This window comes from Mugil cephalus, chromosome 23 (assembly GCF_022458985.1).
Source record: "Mugil cephalus isolate CIBA_MC_2020 chromosome 23, CIBA_Mcephalus_1.1, whole genome shotgun sequence".
Taxonomy (NCBI): domain Eukaryota; kingdom Metazoa; phylum Chordata; class Actinopteri; order Mugiliformes; family Mugilidae; genus Mugil; species Mugil cephalus.
The window spans coordinates 10640391-10662126 of record NC_061792.1 but is presented as its reverse complement, the minus strand read 5'-3'; the positions used below and the strand labels follow the sequence as shown (position 1 = coordinate 10662126).

Sequence of the window (21736 nt, the reverse complement as noted above, 5' to 3'; positions counted from 1 at the left end):
ATCGCCCGACAATCCCCGTTGGTCGCGGCGCGATCCCGGCTCTGCGTACGACTCCGCAGGCGCGGATGATGGACTCGCATCCGGCCAACGCCACGCTGTGATCGCACTGATTTCTCCTTTCTCCCCGCGCGCAAATCGCTCCAGCAGCATGGATAAAACTGTCAACAGTCTGGGTATTTGTTGTCATATCTGGGTGTGTTTACCAGACTGACACATAAGCTCACATGCTACAGTGATATTACAGCCGTGGCGCAGCCAAGGACAACATAAATAACATATGCTGCGTGATTCCTTTTCCAGACGTCATCGTTGAGCTGGAAGATTGTTCTCCAGCAAACTGCATCGGCTGTATTAAAAATGTCTCGTCCTCTCAGTCGAGGCAGGTGACGTTGATGAGGCAGTTTGTTGGTGAATTAGGCCCAGATGCATTTTTATTCCCATGATGCACAGCTGCGTAGGTCACACGCCAGCACATGTTTGTAGTAGTAGTAGTGGAGGGGGGGGGGGAAGCAGGCTCATGCCAGCTTCAAACCCACTCCCCCGCAGCCTGTTATCTCATACTCTACCAGCTGTGGTTGCATGTTAGCTGCCGTTGGCTTCCACGTTGCATCAAAACAAACATGATAAACATACTATAATTATCAGGTATTTGCGTTTTTTTTGCTTTAACTACATCATGACATATACGAGGCATTCGTTCCACAAAAGACTCAAAGTGAATAATGCACACTGTGATTTGTTTTGTTTATTTTGTTTGTTTTTTTTTACTTTTGCACTGAAGTTGTGACTCTTGCAAATCTTCCTGACCCTTAAACTAAGCCCTTCTTCTTTTGTGTTCGCTGGCATTTATTCAGCGACGCTCTGGTGACGTTCATGTTCGCCTAAAGGTAAACAGAGGGAAATGAACCTTAGCAACAAAAGCAAAGTCTGATCATTGAGTAAATACATCTAAGAAAGAAACTGGGCACTGTGGACAGAAACTTGTAGTTGCTTCCAAACTTTTTACCTGTGGTGTGTGTGTATATGTGTGTAATTGGGTTCTCATACGGGGTTTAGCTGGTTTGCCGAGCTGGCTGCTGTCTCTGCTGATGTCTCCCCGTTCCCCCGTCCAAGTAGATGATTGGATTTTCATTGGAGTGGTCAAACAGCGAGAGTAGGATAGAGGGATGGAGACCTGACTCTGGTGTCCTCCTGGACACAGAAATCAAGGAAGCTTCCTTTTTTATTTATTTATTTATTTATTTAGTGCACGCTTCCTTCTTATCCCTTATGCCTCTGCATGGGTAAAATGTGTGGCTTTAATTTTGAAAATTGAAACTTTACGTCGTTACGTTTTAGGTTTGTTGCAGCTTATTCTGGTTCATTTGGACCTGTTGTCCTCATGTGGAGACACTTTTGTCTCCTGTGCACTGGTAGCGAAGAGTCAATACACTTGTTTGATTATTCTTAGAAACTTTTCTAGTTTCACGTGACATGAAAATGTAGCAAATACATAGTAAATAGTTTGGGGACGTTTCATCGTTTCCAATTCTGCTTTTGCATTAAAATAAACATTTTGGTTCACATTGTTGTAATAGACAGTGAAATAATCCCCATGTTCACATAATTTTTGTTTTCAAGGACAAAGATGGTGCTTATTTTAATTTATTTTTTTGTCCGCTAAAGATCTTAATCTTATCTTAAAGAAATTGTGATGCATTCTAAACGAACGCTTGTGTCTCAGGAGGTTAAACCGTTGCAGAACCCACGCAATAAGTGAGACACATGTGACGGTACCTTTGTGCTGCTGCTATGCTTTTCCATTTGAAGTGTGTATATATATCTATATATATAGAGATATATATATGTACACACACACAGTATGTCTTTATTTATTGTCTTTGTCTGACTCCCCTCCCCCTCGCTCTTAATTCTCCGTGTGAAAGCCAATCACGGCTCCATAATGATATTTGCAGTAAGGGTTCGGGGGGTAAAACAGGACGACAATTCCAACTCTTTTTCACGTCCCTCTAAATTAATTAAATCCAGACGACAGCTTGCCCCTCAGTCACCACAGAGGGAAACATTGAGTTTTATTTCTGGCGCTCCATGCGCGCGCGTGTGTGTGTTTGTGTGTGTAGCAGTTTGTGCTGCTCGTGCCATGATCCTGTAGGTGATATTAATATCCTACTGCGTGCACGCTTGATTTCAATCAGCATCTGCTCTCGATGAGCGCGCATTCCTCAGCGGACTCCGCTAACCCATTTGAACAGTCGCATGTTTGACTCCGAGGCCTAATTATAGAGTATAGCGCTACCATGTGCGCGCGCGCAAACACACGCGGCACAGGCCGTCATTAATCTTCGCCTAACTAGGTGCGGCGCCAATTATTTCAGGCGCGGCCGATGCGCTTGATGCGTGTTTAAGCGTCTTTATCCTTCGAGGACCCGTATGTAAATTTGACATTTGCTTCTCGGAATGACGGCTGCCAAATGGATTTTAAGGGCAGGCAGACGCAATGTAGAGCAATCCCATCCACACGTGTCCCAGTTGGCCTTGTTAACAGCCTCCGCTCTCAGCTGGAAGGAGAGAAATATATTTACATCTGACTGACGGATGAAATCGAGAAGAAACTTTTAGAGCCGACCTTCTGGGCCGAGCACGTGTTTCCCGTCAAAGAGTCGAGAGGTCGATCTCGATCTCTCCTGCTCCTATTGACGGAGCGAAGCCACAGGTGCTCTCATCCCCGATCAATCCTGTACGTGATATCTAAATTCGCGAGTTTATGAGTTCACTTCGGCTTGGCGCTTGAAGCGAAGCGGCGTTTGAGACGCGAAGGCGCGCTCCTGCTTTTGTTGGAACTGGCTCTCAGAAGTTTAAATGCGCTCGGCGCGCAGAGCTCGGGCTGCTCCGGGGACTCGCTGCGTCTTTTCGCACATTTAAGGGCTTCTTCTTCTTCTTCGGCGCTCAATATTGATGATTGCAAAAGGGGATGAATTGCTCCCTAGAAGAAAGGAAAGAGGTTAGAATTCAAGGAAAAAAAAAAGAAATGTACAGAGATACTAAACAGAACGTATGGATTTTTTGATTTGGGATCCATTGCCGTTTGGAAAGTCTTTTATTCATATTTATAAAATCATTTTACAATGTCTTAACAGTATTCATACTCTGAAGAGGGTGAGTGATATTATTATATCTGCCTGAAAACCTGTAGAGAAACAGGATTGCCACATTCAGTTAACACTAAGTGCTTCATGCTTGCAGGGAAATCAGCTTTTCATTTGGCAGGTTTTTTTCTTTTTTCTTTCTTTCTGAATAATGGAGCGGACTGAATATCATCTCTGCCGCTGTTTTGTTTGTGTTTGGGCAGCTGCTCCTCAGCCCGCGAGCGAGGAGCAGGAGGGAAACGAGTCAGGACGGGGTTAACGAATGTCACGGAGCGGTCGCTGAATGCGCGGTCTTTGGGTCCCGTGGGTCGAGGGGAGGTGGCGTGTGCATCGTCCCACAGATGCTCGACCAATTAGGGATCTATTTGGAGGTCAACGTCTTCTGGTGTGTTTCTTTTGGACTTGTTCCTAAACAATTTTTGTGTGTGTGCATGTGGTCTTGTCTAATCTGGTCTGGTCCGGTCTGGGTGGGTGGAATGAACCCGAGGTCCTAACGTTTCCCAACAGAACAGTGAATTTCCACACGATGCTCAATGTTATTCACTTCTCCTGTCGGTGGTCGTAATGTTGTGGCGGATTACGTGGCCTCACCTATAAGAGTCTGTGCTGCTTTAGTGTTTTTGCAGACGATACGTGTTCAGAAGTACTTTTGTTATTCCGGTTTAATCAGCTTTCTGAAAAGAAGCCGAGGCTCGATCACAAACGCGTTTTTAAGGGTGAAAACGTCATTCGACCGTGTTGCTACAGTAACGAGACACCTTCATGTTCAAACCGTAGCCTCGGTGGGAGTTGAGAAGCTGTTTCTCTGTATGTGCTCAGAGCAGCTGCAAGGTTAAAGTGTATTGTAGTAGATAGAAATTGATTCTTTGTGGGCCCTATACGCATTTAAAGCGTCCGCGCATGAAGAGGCACGACTGGAGTGTAGCTGCGCTGTCTGTGCTGCCGATCAGATAACGCTAAGAAAGAGACGCCGTACTGCACATACTGCTCCATGTTCTTTCTTTACTTATTTTCAAAGTGAATTGTCGAGACGAAATGTAGCCTTAGTATTGCAGAGCCTTTCTCCTGTGGTTTATAATATTAGCAGTGACTGATTGTCAACATATATATGATTTTATAGCATTTAGCAATAATTATGCAACAAATAGTTCCGACCAGGCAATCTGATTGGTCAGTAAGACTTTTAGAACGTGCTCAAATCAGCATCACAGCACGGCTGACTCATCACTAAAAAATGTTGCTCCGCCAAGTCTGTGGCAACATTGTATCCATCTCCATGGCAACAGTGTAACCGTCAGATCTGGAGGCAGGAAACGGCTGAAAAATACGCTACAAAATGAATCGGTTTGTTGTTAACAGCATCTTTGTTATAACTTGGGCAATAAAAGTAAGCGTTTTTTTTGCTTGTTTGTATTATTGATTTAGTTCGGTAAAGTCAGAGACCGCGGCTCAGAGTTCACTCATCTGGGACTAGAAGATCATTTCTGTTGCCAGGTCGTTGCTAAGGTTCGGATTATTTGCTGTAGACATAGGAGTCTGCTGACGTGACTGATTGTGTTCCAGTTATTAGCCCGACCCCATTTATTTCCATGGTAACAGGAAGCACACTCACAAAAAAAAATTTAAATTTTGAGAGCAAAATGTCAATCAACATGAATATATATTTAATTATACGCTTGGTAATTGTTGTATAATCGCAATATTACCCTCGATGGCACCGTCATGACTCGTAACCTGCAGCCCCCTTCCCCCCCGCACGACAAAAGTGAACCAACAACGCCGAGGAGATGCGCTCCGGTCACGCCCACCGCAAAAGGGTCCCGTGTGCTTTTTGAAACATTGATAAACGAGAAGCGGTACCGGGAGTTTGTATCCGAGCAAGCGCGCGCGCTCAATTCTTCTCTTTTATTTATGGCACCAGACGGGCTTTATTTACTGTTCGACTGTGCGCTCATAGAAGCGCAGAGGTATCGGGAGGAAAAGGGGGGGGAGGAAAAAATAACAATCCCTCCCCTTGAGCACCCGAGAAAACATGGGGATGCAGGCGAAATGCATTTGAGGTTTGTTTGGTATAATCATTTCTTGGAGCGTGTTTATTCTCAGACGTTCAGAGCGCCTTTTTGTTATTTTTGTACTCCAGGCTGCCGTCGCAGACTTATCTTCGCAGAATAAGCCTGTAAATACGTTAGATTTGAATACTGTATTACCCCGTGAGTCTAGACTGCATATGTGCCTGGTGACATGACTGCTGTGATCTGCAAGATGATGAATGGCTCGTCTGGAGCCGCGGCTCCGAAGATGGTTTTTATCTGCTTTAGATTACTTCAGGAGCGTCTGTCTTATCTAGTTGCCTTTAGAGGGGGAGAATAATGTAAGCAGGGCCGTGGTAATGTGTGCTCTGGCTGAGATGAACACTGCGTCCTCTCTAATATGTGAACTCCATGCATTTTTCAGGACGCGCTTGATTACATTCTCTGGATGATTTTTCATATTTAATCGGCTGCAGGCGTTATGGGTTTTACTTACGGGAGGGCGGCCATTAATATTCAGCGTATCCACATTAGAGACATACATTCACTTTGTTTGCATTCGCCGCTGCGCTCATGGAAACGCTTTTAGCAGCTTTAGCGCAGAAATTCCAAAGAATATACGCGTCTTATCGCGAGGAGATGTTTATTGATGTGTTACCGTTAAGCCTCTAATATCACGGTGGCATGTTTCTGTAATGAGTCTGAACCGACGCCCAGCTGGTGATTCCTCTCCGAATAGCACGAAGAAGATTCCCAGAGAAAAAAAGGGGAATGATGGCGTGGATCATAATTACACCTGGAGCAACAAACCCGGCACGCTGCAATAACGCGGGACCGAAGCTGTCAGTCGGAGGCGAGGACGCTTTCTGTTAATTCGCCCGATTTATGCGGAAGCACAAAATAAGGACATTTTTCATGGGGCTGTGCGGTGATTAGATGTTTGCCCGCTCCCCAGCTTGCCGGGTAATCTCGATATCGGGATAATTTTTCATTCATTCATCGCTGTCATCTTCTATCTCGCCCGGGGGAAGCGGCGGCGGCATCGGCGCGCGCTCGCGTACACCTGGTGACCTTTCCGGCAAGAAAATCCGGTTCGGAGAAAATTAGTAGCCGGGTAATTTAATCAGCGATGCGTCCCGGCCGCGGAGCCGTCGCCCCCGCGGCCCGTCGTATTTTATTTTAAGACGCGAGCGCCGAACTCTCGTAATCAAAGACCGCATTCACCTGTTATTATACGGACGGGAAACAGGAAAACATCATCTGCTTGTTGTCGCTCATAGTAGCCCCGCTTTTCACATCGCAATAAAAAAAAAAAAGCCCATGTGTAATGAACCAGAGGATGATTGTCCTGCTTTACGGTTTGGAGGATTGGAGGAGAGCAGCTCGGCCTCCTCCTCCTCCTCCTCCTCCCTCCCCACAGCCCCAGAGATGTGTTTGATGTGCCGTGACGCCCAAAGATGCCACAATGTTCCTGCAGGTTCACAGCCAAGTGCACAGCTGTGCCACGTAATATACATGGGAGAGTTTTGTCACGGCGATCCGTCTAATCCGTCTGTTGGCTGTTAATCCATCACGATAAACAAAGATGTGTTGAATGGGGCCGCCGCCTGAATGTCAGCGATTAAAATCATCAGACAACGAGCCTTCACTGCAAGGCCTCCCTTTGTTCGCCGAGTCGTCTGCGTTTTCAAGTTTCCTCGTCGCACACACACAGACACAGACACAGGGAGACAGGATGTAGACGGCAATAATTAAAGGCAGGGTGCGTTGATGAAACGGGACCGAGCACGCTGCTCCATTACGGAGACTTGAGCTGAAAGCTAACGGTAGCGCTAGCACTGATATTTACAGCATATAATGGGTTTTGCTAATTTGCGCGAAGCGCTAAGTGACGCCGAGTGTGATGTGAAGGATTTGCTGGTATTTTTTGTTTAAAAAAGGGGACAGTCAGTCAGGCAAAGTTAGCGTTCCCCATCCTGTCTGCAACAAGCATAACGGCGCAGAACTTCACATTTAGTTCAGTACAATTTACACCCGATATTTGTCCTGTGCTTGCAATTTTAGCACGAAGCACAAACCCAACTTTGAGGATTCAGACTTTGGCACTGCCTCGGCGAGGAGCTGCAAATTATCTCTCTGCACATTTAGTGCAATTAAGTAGAAGAAGCAGTTCCACTCCAGAAACTATAAGAATCATGTTTTCTGTGTATATTTCCGTGTCATGATTATAAGGCTAGTTATGCAGATGCTCTGTAGTAGCCCTTAAAATCTGCCTCATCTTATAACCTGCACATGCATTTGAACAGGTACATTACAGCACGAGCTTACTAACATTTCTGCATTAAATACTAAAGTCATAAAGTTCTCTCATAGCCAGGGAACAATCAGCAAAATCAGCATCAAACGTGGTTTTGTAGATTCAGTAAAGTCTTGTTCCCTCTCTGTCATATTGTGTGGCCTGAACGCCTGGAGAAAAACAGCACTACAATGCAAATGGGTAAAAAGAAATAAATATATATATATATATATGACACCAGCTGGGACGTTTCTCTTGTAGCGAAACAAATTTTTGGGCCCCGCTGTCAGTTTAAAGCACGAGAAGACAAAGAGGATGTCGAGTGCGGACGCCGTCTGGGCCGGGAAACAAAGGCAGCGTGGAGCGCTGTGATCCAACTGCGACTGAGACAAGTGAGTGAGATCTTAGGGTAGTTTGTCTGGTTTTGGTTCATTCCGACAGTCGGATTGTCAAAAGTGACAGACTTGATCGGCGCTTCGCAGAGTGGACGGATCTCGTGGATGCAGAGCGTAAATTGGCCTTTTGTGTTTAGTCGACGGGAAGTCGGCTTAAAAAAAAAACAACAAAAAAAAACATGTTGGTGTGTGCGTCTGTGAGTGTATGTGTTTTATCTGACTAGTCTGTAACGCTTTGCCCGCAGTGAAAGGGTCACATGATGTAGAGTTATTGCCGCCTTCCATCACCGCATCGGTGGCAGCGCGCTCGCTATTTCCTGCGCATTCATCACCATTAAAAGAGCAATCAGCAGCGGTGGGGACCAGCTCGCGCCTTTGGAAGTGCGCGCTGTGGATGGCGGCGCCCAGAGCCGCTCCCCGCCCCGATCACCGCCGCTTTATCGAGCGCCGTGATCTATTGAGGGAGAGAGCCGGCGCGCTCTCTCGGAATAAAAGCAATAACTCGGCGGAGAAGGAAACCGGGAGGCGGGCGTGTCCCGGCGAAGCCAGACAGCCGTCCTTCCCCCCCCGCCTCGCCCGCGTACGTGGACCGCGTACGGTCCCGCCCCCCCCCCTGCCTCCTCGCTCAAGTTTATCATCAGCTGCTCCCCGTGGATGGCTTATTGCCTTTTCCAACCCCTCATCTGTCCGCCTGGCTGAAAAGGCCTCCCAGGAAGAGATTAGCAATCCAATAACTTGTGGAACATCCACCTCAGCAGCAGGTGCTCCCAGGAGTGAATGCTGATGAGAGCAGCCAGGACTCTATAATAACAGGGCTGGCAGTATTTGTTAACAGCGAGCAGCCTCCCAGAAGCACGGGTCTGCCCCGGTGAGCTTAACTAGTTTTTAACTTCTAGCAGTTTGTTGCACTTCTTCTTCTTCTTCTTCTGATGAATTTTGCTCATCTGGAGTACTACGAATTCTTCAGGTTTCCTCTGTCGTCCGTGTGACTCATATAAATATCCATATTACTGAATGCAAGGAGCTAAAGCATATTTTTAGCACGTTTATTGACTGGAATGTGAAATAATAAACGTTCTAATCCAATTTAATTCGTTTGTATTGTTACCGAGCAACTGTTACTAAGCAATTCCGCTTGGACAAATGAAATCTTCTTCTGCAGTATAATGAAATGTGTTCCTCTGATTTTTTTTTTTTTTTTTTTTTTTACTTATTGTGATCAAATCTTGACCTTAACTTCTCTACTTTTGTGAAACCAACAAAAATTGTTTGTGGTTCAACCAGTTATATATTTAGCTTTTATTGTGATCAAATAATTTTTTTTTTTACACATCTTGACCTTAACTTCTCTACTTTTATGAAACTGACAAAAATGGTTTGTGGTTCAACTAGTTATATATTTAGCTTTTAAAACTTTTGAGAGTAAAATTGACTCTATCCTTGAAATGCAACTTTGTATATTTGGTGTTATCGTTCCTGAGATCAGCTCGTGCAGTTCGTGATGAGTGGTGTCCCTCAGGGGATAGTACTAGGCCCATTTATCTTCCCATTGATTATATTAAAATGTGCAGTTGATGTCTGTTTGTACATCCATCTAAAACCACAGACTAAGCTGGAAGCAGGAGTAGAAACTTGCCGCTTTTCGCCGTAAGATCTACGATGGATGGAACACCTCATATTTCTAAGAAGGACGGGATGAGAGGAAAAACAAAAAACAGCACTGATCCGAACTGAGGTGAAACATTATCTCTGGTTATGAAATGTGAGGCCGCGGACATTGAGTGAACGTTGTGTGGATTGTACTTGATTCAGTCTTGTCCCTGCTGGGTAGAAAGATGCTTGCCAGCCAGCTGTCTGCAGACGTCGGCCTCACGACGTGTCAACACAAAGCGTGCGGATGAATTGGTGCGCAGGCTTTCTGTCCGCGCTCGAAGGCATCACTAAAGCGGACATGTGCACATTTTGTCCTGGCGGCGTGTATAGGAGAGCGTTGATATATAAAAACGCACACAATGCGGAACGATGCCTCCGTAGCTGGTTCAGTCGCTTATTATTCATCCTCGATGCTTTTGGAGTTTTAGCCTCGACAAAACACAGACGGTTTAGGACAACAAACACTTGTTGGTTATCTGTTGAGTGGAGGATGCATTATTTATGATGTTTTCACCTTTTACCTCCAGTGATTTAGCTTACACATGCTTTAATCCTTATTTTTCTTTCACTCTTTACATCTCATTTGCCGCTCACCTTCTCAGTAGTAATATATGTGCAGCTAGTATGGAGCTGTAGGTCATCATTATATCTCCTAGGTGCTTTGTTTATATCCACTCCTGGAACAGTCTTCACTCTGATCTCAAAAAATTACAAGTGGCCGAGCAGAACGACTGTTTTCAAGTCTTTATTTTACATATGCACCGGTAAGTATTATGTATCTAATGTGCATGAATAGAGCCAGATAGAATATTGTGACCACCTGCCTATTGATGTGTTATTTTTTTTTGCCGAAATAGCCCAGAGCAATCAAGCCCTGCACTCCCACTAGGCCTCTGAAGTTGTGCTGTTGTATCTGTCACCAACACATCAGCAGCAGATCCTTCAAGTCCTGCAGGTTGTGAGGTTGGAGCTCCGTGAATCTCACTTCCCACAGATGCAAAATTAGATTGAGAGCCTCGCTGAACCTTTTTTTATTTATTTTTTCCTTGAAGCCAGGGAATACTGATTACACAAAAGTGTGCGCATGGTTTGCAATAATGCTTCTGCTGGTTTTCTGGTCAAAGTCGCACCCAGAGCCTTAAGAGCCCCTGTTAACTTTCACCACAGTCGCTCCTTTGTTGCATCTGACCACATAACACAACCTTCCCTACCCACGTGCAACCTCATCGCTGCGTTACTTCTTTTCCTTTGTTCCCCTGCAGACCAGGGTTGGGGTTAGGTTACTTAATGCTGCAAGTTCACTCGGGTTTGTCTATTCACAACACCGCTGCCTCCGCTCGCCTGGCTTTCCTCTGATACCATTGTGCGTGCCGCTGATACCGAGGCTCCGACGAAAACACCGCACAAACACAAGCTCAGCAGAAAGCAAATCGCGGGGTGTGTACTTTCTTTTTTTTTTATGGGGGAACACAAAAGAGCTTAAACATCCTATAGTGTCGCTGCAAGTCATCTCCCTTGTCCATAAATCCCCTCTGGCTTCCCCCCGCCGCAGGGCGTGCAGCGGAATTTACGCGCTCTGCTTGTGTTATCTGTGGTTTGTGTTTTCTCCAATTTCACGGGGGCTTGTGTTCCGTGATAAAGAGCCCCGGCAGGAGTCGGTTCCTCAAAGTCAACTAAATGCGCCGGGGCCGCTGTGGAGCTGTTTTCGGGCAACTGGCGTCGTCTGCGAAGCACACAATGATTCTTTTTGTGCAGAGAGATTACCGGGGGGTCAGCGAGGGGATTATTTTAAGGATGGATGTATAAAAACGCCACTTGGATGGCGCTCGATTGAAGCTTTCTCCTCGCTCCCAGGTGCCGCAGTGATCTTTCAAATGATCTGTTTTTGGGGAACATCTGAGAGGAACAACGGCCGACGGAGACGCCGGATGTGGGATGTTTGCCATCTTCAGACCTGGCTCCTGAGCGCGAGGCGCAGGTGCAGCAGAGCATCCTCACTAATTGAGTAAAGTACGGGAGCCCAGGAGGGACAAAGCCAGGTGCAGACGCAGACACTAGTCAGGGTTGAGCTGAGGCGCACGACAAACGAGGAGAAGCCTCCCCTTCGCTGTTCCTCCTGTAATTGCGGTTAGCCTAATCTGTCCCCTGGCCTTCCCCCCCCCCCCCCCGTCTGCAGGAAAACAACGAGCGCAAAGCTCCGAGCAGTCGTCTGGCACCGGCCTCGGCAGAGATCGCTGCGTTGGCCTCGGCGTTCGGCAGCCCTGCAAGATGAGGAACAAATGAAATCTGAATTACTGTGGCGGGAGATTAATGGAGAAAAATAGAGAAGGAGGGAGGGGGAGGAGAAAAAAAAGGAAAAGAAAAGATGGATCGGAGCCGCGCGGAGACGCCGGTGTTACAGGTGTCTGGAGAGCGGAGACGGGTGCCAGGCTTCAGACTCTGGCACGCGGAGTCGCCTCGCATTCCAGCGAATGATAGGCCCACGTCATAATCAAACAGGCCGATAAAAAGCACCGTGATATTAATTGCGACAGGCATGTCCCCCCCCTTCTTCTTCTTCTTCGTCTGGAACCAGTGAACGCAACAGAACTGAGCTGCTACATCACATCTACATCTAATTTAGCTTTATTTTACATTTCTCCGCCCCTCCCTTTCATTCGGATCTCACTTCTTTCCCCATTGGCTCATCGTCCCATTCATCTTGGCTCTTTAATCTCCACGTGAGCAAGCGGAAACACGTCTTTTTTCTTTTTTCTCTCGTGGGATTAGTACCGGGATCGATCTTTAATGTCATTTGGTGCAGCTGTATTGACCGCGTGCAGGTGTTATTTTTCATTCCAATCAATGCAGTTCGGAAAAGGCTGAAGTTCAGCCACGGCGGCGGCACCCGTCTGAGCCAAAGCTCCGGGGCATGTTTAAAATGCCATTAATACTGTAGAGATTACCTTCATCCAGCGCCTGCATTGGAAGCTGTTTATTAGCGTAAGTGAGTGACATCTCAAACCGTCGCTTCATTCATTCACTCCCCACAATGAATGAATGAATGCACACAGGAGCTTTTCTGCAGTGCTGCGCGTCCCCCCCTCTGTGTGCTTTTGGATTATAGATCGGGCCTTTTAATAATCAATGACAGTGCGGGTTGTCAGAACAGATTAGTGGCATAATCTCCAGTGTATGCCTCTATAAGACTCTTTAGACTGTAACTCTCAGAAGCAATAAAAGACCCCGGCTTAGTGCGGCCGCGGCGAATGTTTGTCACCATATTGGTTTCCACCGGGGCGGGCTCCCGAATCAGCTGCTTTGAAGATTGTTATTCAAGGTTATTTTAGGAGGAAGTTGACATTTTGATCAAAGTGATGGGGGGAGGAAAAAAAAGATTATTCGACGGCAAAGTTCACAAATAAAGCCGACACGTCCTCATCCACCAATCCCTGCACCTCTCCGCTGGTTTGAGATGAGAGGTCACCATCTGTTGTAATCACGCCAGAGCTGTGCCCCGCACATTTGCATCCCCCTCCCCCTCGTTTGCTGAGGTGTGAGAAGCTGGCACGCGAACGCCATTATCGTCCCTGTCCCTGGCCGGTCTCCCAGCCCCTTTTCCGCTGACGGAGCCGGGCCCCGGCGGAAGACGAGCCGTCCTCTGTGGGGAGACACAGTAATTACAAGGAAACGGACGGCGGTCAAGCCTGGACGTGAATCTCCAGATTAGCGACATAACAATTTATATTTAGCTCGCTAGTGGGAAATGGTTTTTATTTTATTTTTTTAAATATGAAGAGCCATCGATTCAGAGCTGTGCATGAAGTCCTCTTTCTTGTGGGAATAAATGCGATTAAATATTTGCCTTCTCCTGCCGCTTTAGGTGGCAGAGGTGTTGCAGCGTCACTGGGTGTTCCAGTCCGGCTCCGTCTTTCTTTTAAATAGTTGTGTGTAAAGTCAGAAACCAGCGTTGATCCCCGTGGGGGTGGGAGAATTGGTGTGCGACTGGTTTTTATAGCTTATACATGCTTGGTTGTTTGGAAGCTTACATGTGCAGATGTGCAAATTGGCGTACGGGAGGAGGGTGTAACATGGATAAAAAAAAGTAGTGTTGCTGATTAAAACTGACAAAATGACAGGAATGTATGTCGTGTAATCGCATTCATAACTTTTATCATTTACGTTAGCAAACATCTGCACAGGAGGATTATGTTCAACTAGTCGCAGCAGCTCCAATCAGGAACCGGCACCAATTTAAGTCCTATTATTGTGTGTGTGTGTGTTTTATCAGGATCAGATGGCAGGTGCTGCGAATATCACACCTCCTACTATACTGTAATGCAGCAGCGAGCATGAAAACAGTTAACGGGCTCCCACCTACTTTGACACGTTCCATCTGTTCGAGAGAAAAGTTGGCATCAATCCGCCGCCGGGGAGACAATAGCTCCTTCTCTCCGAGTCAGCCGCCTCGGATTTATTTACCCAGGCTGCGCTATCATCCCACTAAATCTAGCAGAATGGGAGCTTTTCCGGGCAGTTTGCGGAAAGCTCGCTTATGCAGAAAGTTTAATTTGTCGCCCGTCTGAGCGTTGCGTGTTCGGGTTAACTGGCCGCGCAGGTTGGGCCTGTTGGTTTAGATTTCTGTTTTTTTTTTGTTTTGTTGTTGTTTTTCCAAAGCTGTGTAGCTTAAATTCTGTTGAGTCACAAGCTTTTTGCTGTGAATTCAGCTGCACTGGAAAAATTGTGAGTCTGGAAATGTTTCATTTGACGTAAGGGCGGTTTTTGCAGGATATATGTTCAGACTACACAATGTTGGCAAAGGAAGTAGCTTTATAACCTTATAGCTGTTATAACCAATTACTTTTGTAATTTTTGTCTCATGAGTTCTCTTCAACATTGAGCCCAGGACTGGAGGAGTCTTATTTATCAGTTTGTCTTACGGTGCCCAAATCACTGCAAGAACTTGCTATTCTCCAATCATGTAATCTAATCTTTCTTTTTTTCACACACCGACTCTCAACTCCCGCGTACGTGAGCTTAAAAATTCCACTTCGTTTTAAAAACGATCGCGGCACGTAATGGGATATTCTGAATTATTGAGCAAGGTCAGGACATTGAACGCACCAGTCCCAGGTACAGGATGTAACCGTCGTCTCACCGTGCAGAATCAGAAAAGGCTCGGATTTATGCGCACGAGCACAATTAGGGTTCAAATCCCCTCGCGCGCGCCCGTGCAAATAGCAGCACATGATGCTCCACGTGCCCGAGCGAGCGCCGTTAAATCCATCTCGGGTAATTTAATGAAATTCGAACGTCTCGTCCTCGCTCTCGTCCTAATTAGAATGAAAAACTGTGAACACAAGGGTGGGAAATTATTAAAAAGAACTGTTGGAAATTGCAGAGGAGCCCCTTTTCTCGCGCTCCTCTCTGAGAAGGGAACGACGACGGAACTTTGTTAGCAAAGGTTAACGCGGTCATTAGGATTCGGCGCGCGGCAGCCTTCTAATTTATTCCTCAAAGTGGTGCCGTTCATTTATGGATCCATGTTCGGGATGAGGACGGGGGACGGATCTCCATCGCGGAACGTCGCCTGGAACGACGCCGTGTCCGACACGAGGCGCTTAGCTCGGGTGTCTTTGTCTTTGACACGTAGGTCAGGGTTTAACACATGCGGGGCGTCACCCGCTGTCGCTCGGAAAGCCGAAAAGAAATCTATATCGTCTGAATAAAACATAGCGTGAGGACAGTAAGTGAATTCACGTGCCTCTGCTTTGACTGCGCTGCTCCGTCTTCATTTAAGTAAAACAGAAGCAGCACTTGTCAGAATGATGCTCCTCTTAGTTCAAGAAAATGCGGAGGCGTTTTTTCGCGGCGCCGACGTCTCTCCCGCTGATTAATGGCTAGAGGTGGAGGACCCATGTTGCGGCTTTGATGAGGCAATTTGTACAGTTCTGCAGGAAAACAATGGCAGTTCATTTTATTGCAATGCTTCTCCAGGGATACATCAGCGCGGCTGCTACTCCGTACAGTGAAGAGTTTAGCCCGACTATAAATCAAGAGATGCTGGCGTGCCACGGAGCGCCGGTGCTACAGCTCACTCTTTAATGGCCCGTGTGCCGTTCGCGGCTCTATTTGGATGCAAAGTTCGGAGCCGGATCGCGTTCGGCTATGAATACAGAGCCGGGGACTGTTGATGCCTCCCTCTGGGCGTGCACAAAAAGGCGGCACTTGATCATCCCGCCGCGCTGTGCTCCAAACATCACATTTTCCAGATGAACAAAACAGCGGCAAAGCCTGGGAGTAACAATTACAGCAAGCGCGGGCACGCTGCTTGACGCTCATCAATAACAGAAATGTATCAATAAACGGCAATTATGTGGCTCTGAGTCGCCACAGGACGAGCCAAAGTACAAGTAACCAGCAAACTCTTAATATACGTAAGACACACGGGGACACGCGTGACCTCGGACGTTGAGAAATCTAATTAGCTACATTATTTTAAACTATGTGAGGCTGCACTTGGTGGTTGATTAGAAAAACTAATTGGCAGCTGTTTTTTTTAAGTCAATCTACTGAACAAAAATGCTGAAATTCTTTTGTTCCAGTTCGTCGTGTGGAGGGAAAAACAAGAGAGAAAACACAACATTTAAAAGTAAACTGAGTTTTAATTGAGAGTTTTTCCAATCTAAATGTTTACTTGGTAAATCAGAGCAGCGGTCTGGATTTATGTTTCGGTTTATTTATAGGAAGTTGAATGAACTCGGTCCAATTTAACTAATCTGACAACAATGAAACGCATTGACGTCATTATAGATGTTTATAGAGAAGGGGGGGAGAAGAGAAGTAAACACATGCAGGGAGGTAAATGGCAACGATGTTTGAAAATAACTGGCTGTTATTTGGAATTGGACGTTTATTGGTCAATAAATTGGACTAGTCGCTGTCGGGCCTGAACGGTGAATGGATTTATAAAAGAAAAAGTCAGACGACAGAAGAGCTGCACTGAAGTAAAGATATATATATAAAAGATGTACAAAAACATGGTAAAATATGAAAAACAGGGAATATCAGATGTTTTGTCTCTTTTTCTTTTTTTTTTACAAACTGTTTATCGCACTGATGAACTTTAACATAACAAAACAAAAAAACATTCAAATGTTCATTCAAGTAGAGTATCACACATTGAGATTTCCTCAGAACGTGGAGCATACGTTTGAACAATAGCCTTGTTATTCTTTACCGCTGACTTCTCTCTGCTTCTCTCCATCTCTGTTTCCACACACTCAACTGCAGGCGGGACTTCCTCCACTGACGAATCACGGGTTGTAAAGAGGCTTTATCATAGGTCGGGGGAGGAGTCAGCGGCAATGCTGCCTTTAGGGGCGCTTGAAAAAAATCAGACATGGGAGCATTTGTTTGTGATGTCGTTCGTGAAATTGTTGTGTTTGGTAATGAGATCACGTGTATGTGTGAATCGAGATCGCGATTTTTTTTAAAGATTTATTGTGCAGCCCTCATATATATGTGTGTGTCTGTGTGTGTGTGTGTATACATATATTTACTGTATATAACAAAAAGTCATGTTTTTTGGGACGATTGTGAACGACTTCCGCACCTGCACCAACACTTTTCTGTATTTTAAGCTGTGTTTACAATTTCTCAGTGAACTTTGTAGAATATTGCAATATATCGCAATATCATAGTATCGCAACAATGTATCGTATCGTGATATGTATCGTATCGTGAAGTCCTTGTCAATAACCACCCTTAGAAATAACCAAAATATCTAGTATGGAGTAGTATCGCTAGCAAAAGGTCCTTCATTCATAGATTTGACAACTCAACTAAATTGACTTAATAATCCTTGGGTTAATTAAAAAGTTAATTGACAGTTTCAGCCTTTACTGGCAGCAGATTCCTCAGTTGTTTGTGTATTAAAAGGACTATTTCATCAAATACATTTCTGACAGATGGCTGGACAAACTGTCCTCACCCTGCAGGAATTTCCAGGATAAAAACCCTTTCTCGTCCCGACACAGCAGGAGAAAAACAGCAATATTTTTATGTATAGTTTCACAGATGTATATATTTTAATTGATTTACCTTCCCCTGCCTACCGGGGGTAACCAGGAAGCTGACAGACTGCAGCACATGAACAGCAGGAGGTTTGTGCGATTGAAGGAGCCGTGTGTGTGAAGAACATGCCTCAGTAAGAACAAGTAGATAAATGCTAAACTGCAGTATAGATGGATGCGTTTGTTAGAAATTGCACTAACCTTCATGGCTTTTGTTTTTCTGGTCTGCAAAACAAACACCAGGCTTTGTATTTTTATGTGAGTGTAAAATGCTATTAAATAATCACATAAGAGAACTACAACATGTCAGATTTCTTGACATTTCTGCTCGACTGCCTGATTACTGACTAACCCAGTCATCGACCTATTGTTCCAGCTCTTCAGGTACACGTTGATGCCCAATCAGTATTAGTAGATCGGTGTTGCCTTCAAGTGTTTATTCTAGGCTTCGTCATTACTTGCTATACTGGGAGCAGATGATCCTATGGAACATGTCATGAAGTGAATAAGTGAGATTAGCAGCTGTGTTGGTAGCAGGAGGTTGATTTCTCCCTTCATGCATGCTGCACATGTGACTTGGTATTATTTTTTTCTTTCGACATGAATGCACATATCAAGATGACACGGCCAGTGACAGATAATCAGCATCTGAAGCGTGATGAATATTGATCAAGGAGAAGATGATAATGAGCAGCATTCCTTTGCCTGTAGGTATTTTTGATCTTGCATTAAATTGTCACAGGACAAACATGCTAATTATCTTCTATGTGCCTGTAGATGGTGCATTTAATTTTTGCAGCATTGAAATCGAAGGCCGTGTTTATTGTGTTAGTGCTGGGTGCGTGTGCAGCGGTACAACAGCAATCAGAGGAGAGTAGAGCAGGTCCACTTGACTGACGTCACGGAGTTTTCCATTTTGGTGGCTGTGCAGACCCTGGACACGATCTTCTCTAATCGTAGGAGTGAAAAGTCAAAAACGTGTTGTACTTGGGGATTCATCATTGACCGTTTAATAGCAGTCTCCGTGTAAACATAGCGAGCTGTCAGCTGAGAGGTCCAATCGTTTGAGCTATGAAGCAACTTGTCTTAATCAGTCTGTGCTGCTAGCATTTGCATCATTGGCAAGCTGTCATCAGCATTATTAGGTTGTGTTATTGGGACGTATATCAAGACGTATCTTATCCTTGAGATGTATCTGAAGTCAGCGTTCTTCATGTTTATAATTATATATTAATACTTTTTTATGGTAGGCACTTAAGATGATAAATAAATTTGCTAAAATTACTAAAACTGTTGAGCTGCTGTATCGCCGACTGAAAGATGACGTCTTCTGCCTCCATTTAAGATTTTGCGACCCCCCTGCAGTACCTCCGCGGACACCTAGGGCTTGTGGACCCCCTGTTGAAGACCTATGCATTGCTAAAATATTTTGGATTCATGTTAATGTGCATTTAAACAAATTTAACTTTGTGGGGAAAATTTAAAAACAAATGTATAAAAAATGTCTAATCAACCAAAGATTTTGCGACCCCTCTGCAGTACCTCCGCGGACCCTCTAGGGGTCCCGGACCCCCTGTTTACAATGTTTTTATTCAGATAATATTAACACCCAAATACAATGATAATTAATGGCCTACTACTACTTGCAATAATAACAATACCCTTTCACTGAATTTTCAGCGAACACAACCGAAACAATATCCAAAACAGGCTCAATGGCTATGTTACTACAATGCACTTAAACAAATGTTAAATATTTGCCACTGGGTTAGGACCTGTTATGAAAGTGTAAAGAGACAGCGTGATGGCTTTACGTTAAATCTAACATAAGCAAGTAACATCACAACAAGTAGAGCGTGAGAAGAGGCCGCTTTTTTGTGGAGATTCTCCATCAACACTTTCTTCCCCGGACCTGAGGTGGAAAGTGTGATTGGATGAGCTTTTAGTTTGAGTTTGTATTGCCACTTTTCCTTGTGGCTGTCTCTCATTCACATCACACCGCCTCATTCACGTTAATAGGCTCTCCTCTTTCACTCGCACATGCTCGTGCTTTTTGTTTCTTTTCCAAACCAACTTCTAAAATGAGGCTCATAATTGAACAGAGGGGAGAATGTGGGGGGAAAGAGGGGGGAATGAGGAGGGGAGGGGGGGAGCCCAATGATGACTAATGTGCAATTCACTGCAGTTTGCTTTCTCTCCAACATGTTTTGCTCCTCTTAAAGTCATTTAGTTATTATTCCCACTGAGACCGCTCCTCTGCTGTAGGAAGAAGCATGGCAGCATTAAAAATCCAAATACAGCGTTGGACTCCTTTGGTCTGAAATCCAAACACAAAAGAACGACAAAATGAGAATTTTTGAAATGATCTTTCGCACAATATTGAACTGGAACAGCGAAAGGGGGGTGGTGGGGGGGGGGTGGAGACAGAAGATAGCAGCAGCAGTGAGTGGTGAATACAGAGAAGGAGATACAGAGAGAATATGAAGGAAAATATTCGACTCTGAACTCCACTCATCCTCCACAGCGGTTGCATGCATAAATGAATAAAGATAGCAGTGTGTGTGGAATCAGAGCAGCTCAGAAGTAGCTTGGCACAAGATGTTGCTGCTAATCAGTCGCCTCAAACAAACTGTCCAACCCTGCAAACAAAGCCACCGCACACACACACACACACACACACACGCCGCAGTGTGTCGGGCCTAAACGACATTTCTTTTCACATTTGCTCTTCTCTGTTCATTCCACAATTCATCAGTGGAGATATGTGCTCTGCAGCTTATTACGAAATAAAGAAACTACATGCTGCTTTACATATTGACGACGCCGGCTTAGCATCGCCCCCCCACCCCCACCCGACCTGGAACGTATTCTCCGCCGCTGCTGCTGCTGTAAATGAAGTCTTTTTCCCGTCTGCCACAGTCTAATAAGTGTTGTCGGCTTGAGCTGCTCCGTCAACAGAGGTGGAAGCCGGAGAGAACGAGGAAAAAGAAAAAAAAAAAAGAAAAAGAAAAGACGTTACACTGTTACTTCATCAAAATGAAAAAGCGGCGGTGCATTTTGAGAGAAACGTACTAGGACGGATAATAAAGGTGACAAAGAGCACCTCGGGGAATTTCCACCAGATAACGCTATATTTTCTGCTTCATAAATTGTGATGTTTCCAGCGAGTGTTTGCAGCTCCAGGACTGTATGTATGCATAAAACAGCCGGCATAAATAAATAACGCCGTAAAACGCGCAAATAAAACATTAATAGATTGTTTCAAAGCTGCTCCGGTGCTTGAAGAGAAGAGCGTTGGTTTAATCTCTAAATTAGCAAAAAAAAAAAAAAAAAAATAGCATTGCACTGATCAGGCATAACATTATGACCAGCTTCTTAATATTGTGTACCTAAGTAACAGCCACACTAATGAATACCAAACATTTCCTAGTAATGTATTGTCGCAGGATGGTCAATGTTGTGGCTTAACTTTGTGCATCTGTCCAGAGGGATTTCCTATTCTTTTTTTTCAAAATAAAACTATTTCAGGTTCGCGTTGTGCGGTTGTAAAACAACACTCCACCTGTACGCCGTCTCCATCCTGTCAGCAGTCCTGTCGCTTCTGCCCTTAATTAGAAACCCAAAGTGCTGACGCGCAGCAGACCTGAAACTTGATCCGGCGAAGAAACACCTTCTTTCCACTTCCCTCCGTCCTGTCACTGCCTCTTGTCACGGCGGCTGAGTTGAGTTGGAGTCGCACGCAGAGTGTGATGACCCACGAAAAAAAAAAAAAAAGCTGCTGTTGAGCCTGTGCAGAGAAAGAGTCCCTTTGAGGTGTCATTTCTGAGCAGCAGCATAACTGGAAACGTGGGGGACATCTTTGGGCTCAATAAGTACAAGTGATTCCAATTAGTACACAGAGAACCCAAAGGTTGGCAAAGCAAATACTAAAAAGTGATGATGACTTTTGTGGTGCTTTACGTTGTTATTGTCCTCAAAGGAGTGTCCTTTGTCCTTCAGGTGTAGGTGGACGGCTGAATCCTGGAAGAGACGTCTCCAAGAAACACGACCGAGTCCAGTCCCTCTTGGTTTCTTGCTTTTGTGGATATACTGTGACCCGGAGGACCGAGAACCGTCGCCGACAACGAACCAAACGTAAGAAACGTGTTCCCTGTTCTTCCCT

General features: G+C 45.2%; 1 protein-coding gene across 11 annotated transcripts in view; it reads left to right on the top strand.

Moving 5' to 3' along the window:
* LOC125000808 (beta-1,3-galactosyltransferase 1-like) overlaps window positions 1-21736 on the top strand; it is a 101613-nt gene that overhangs the window by 5067 nt on the left and 74810 nt on the right. For 9 of the 11 annotated variants that reach the window (XR_007111390.1, XR_007111389.1, XR_007111388.1 and 6 more), the window contains exon 2: window positions 21574-21708. The gene's annotated coding sequence lies outside the window, so the exon portion shown is untranslated. Of the gene's footprint in view, window positions 1-18130; window positions 18282-20017; window positions 21485-21573; window positions 21709-21736 lie in introns of those variants that run through there. The other 2 variants (XM_047576496.1, XM_047576497.1) reach the window with 2 other exon arrangements.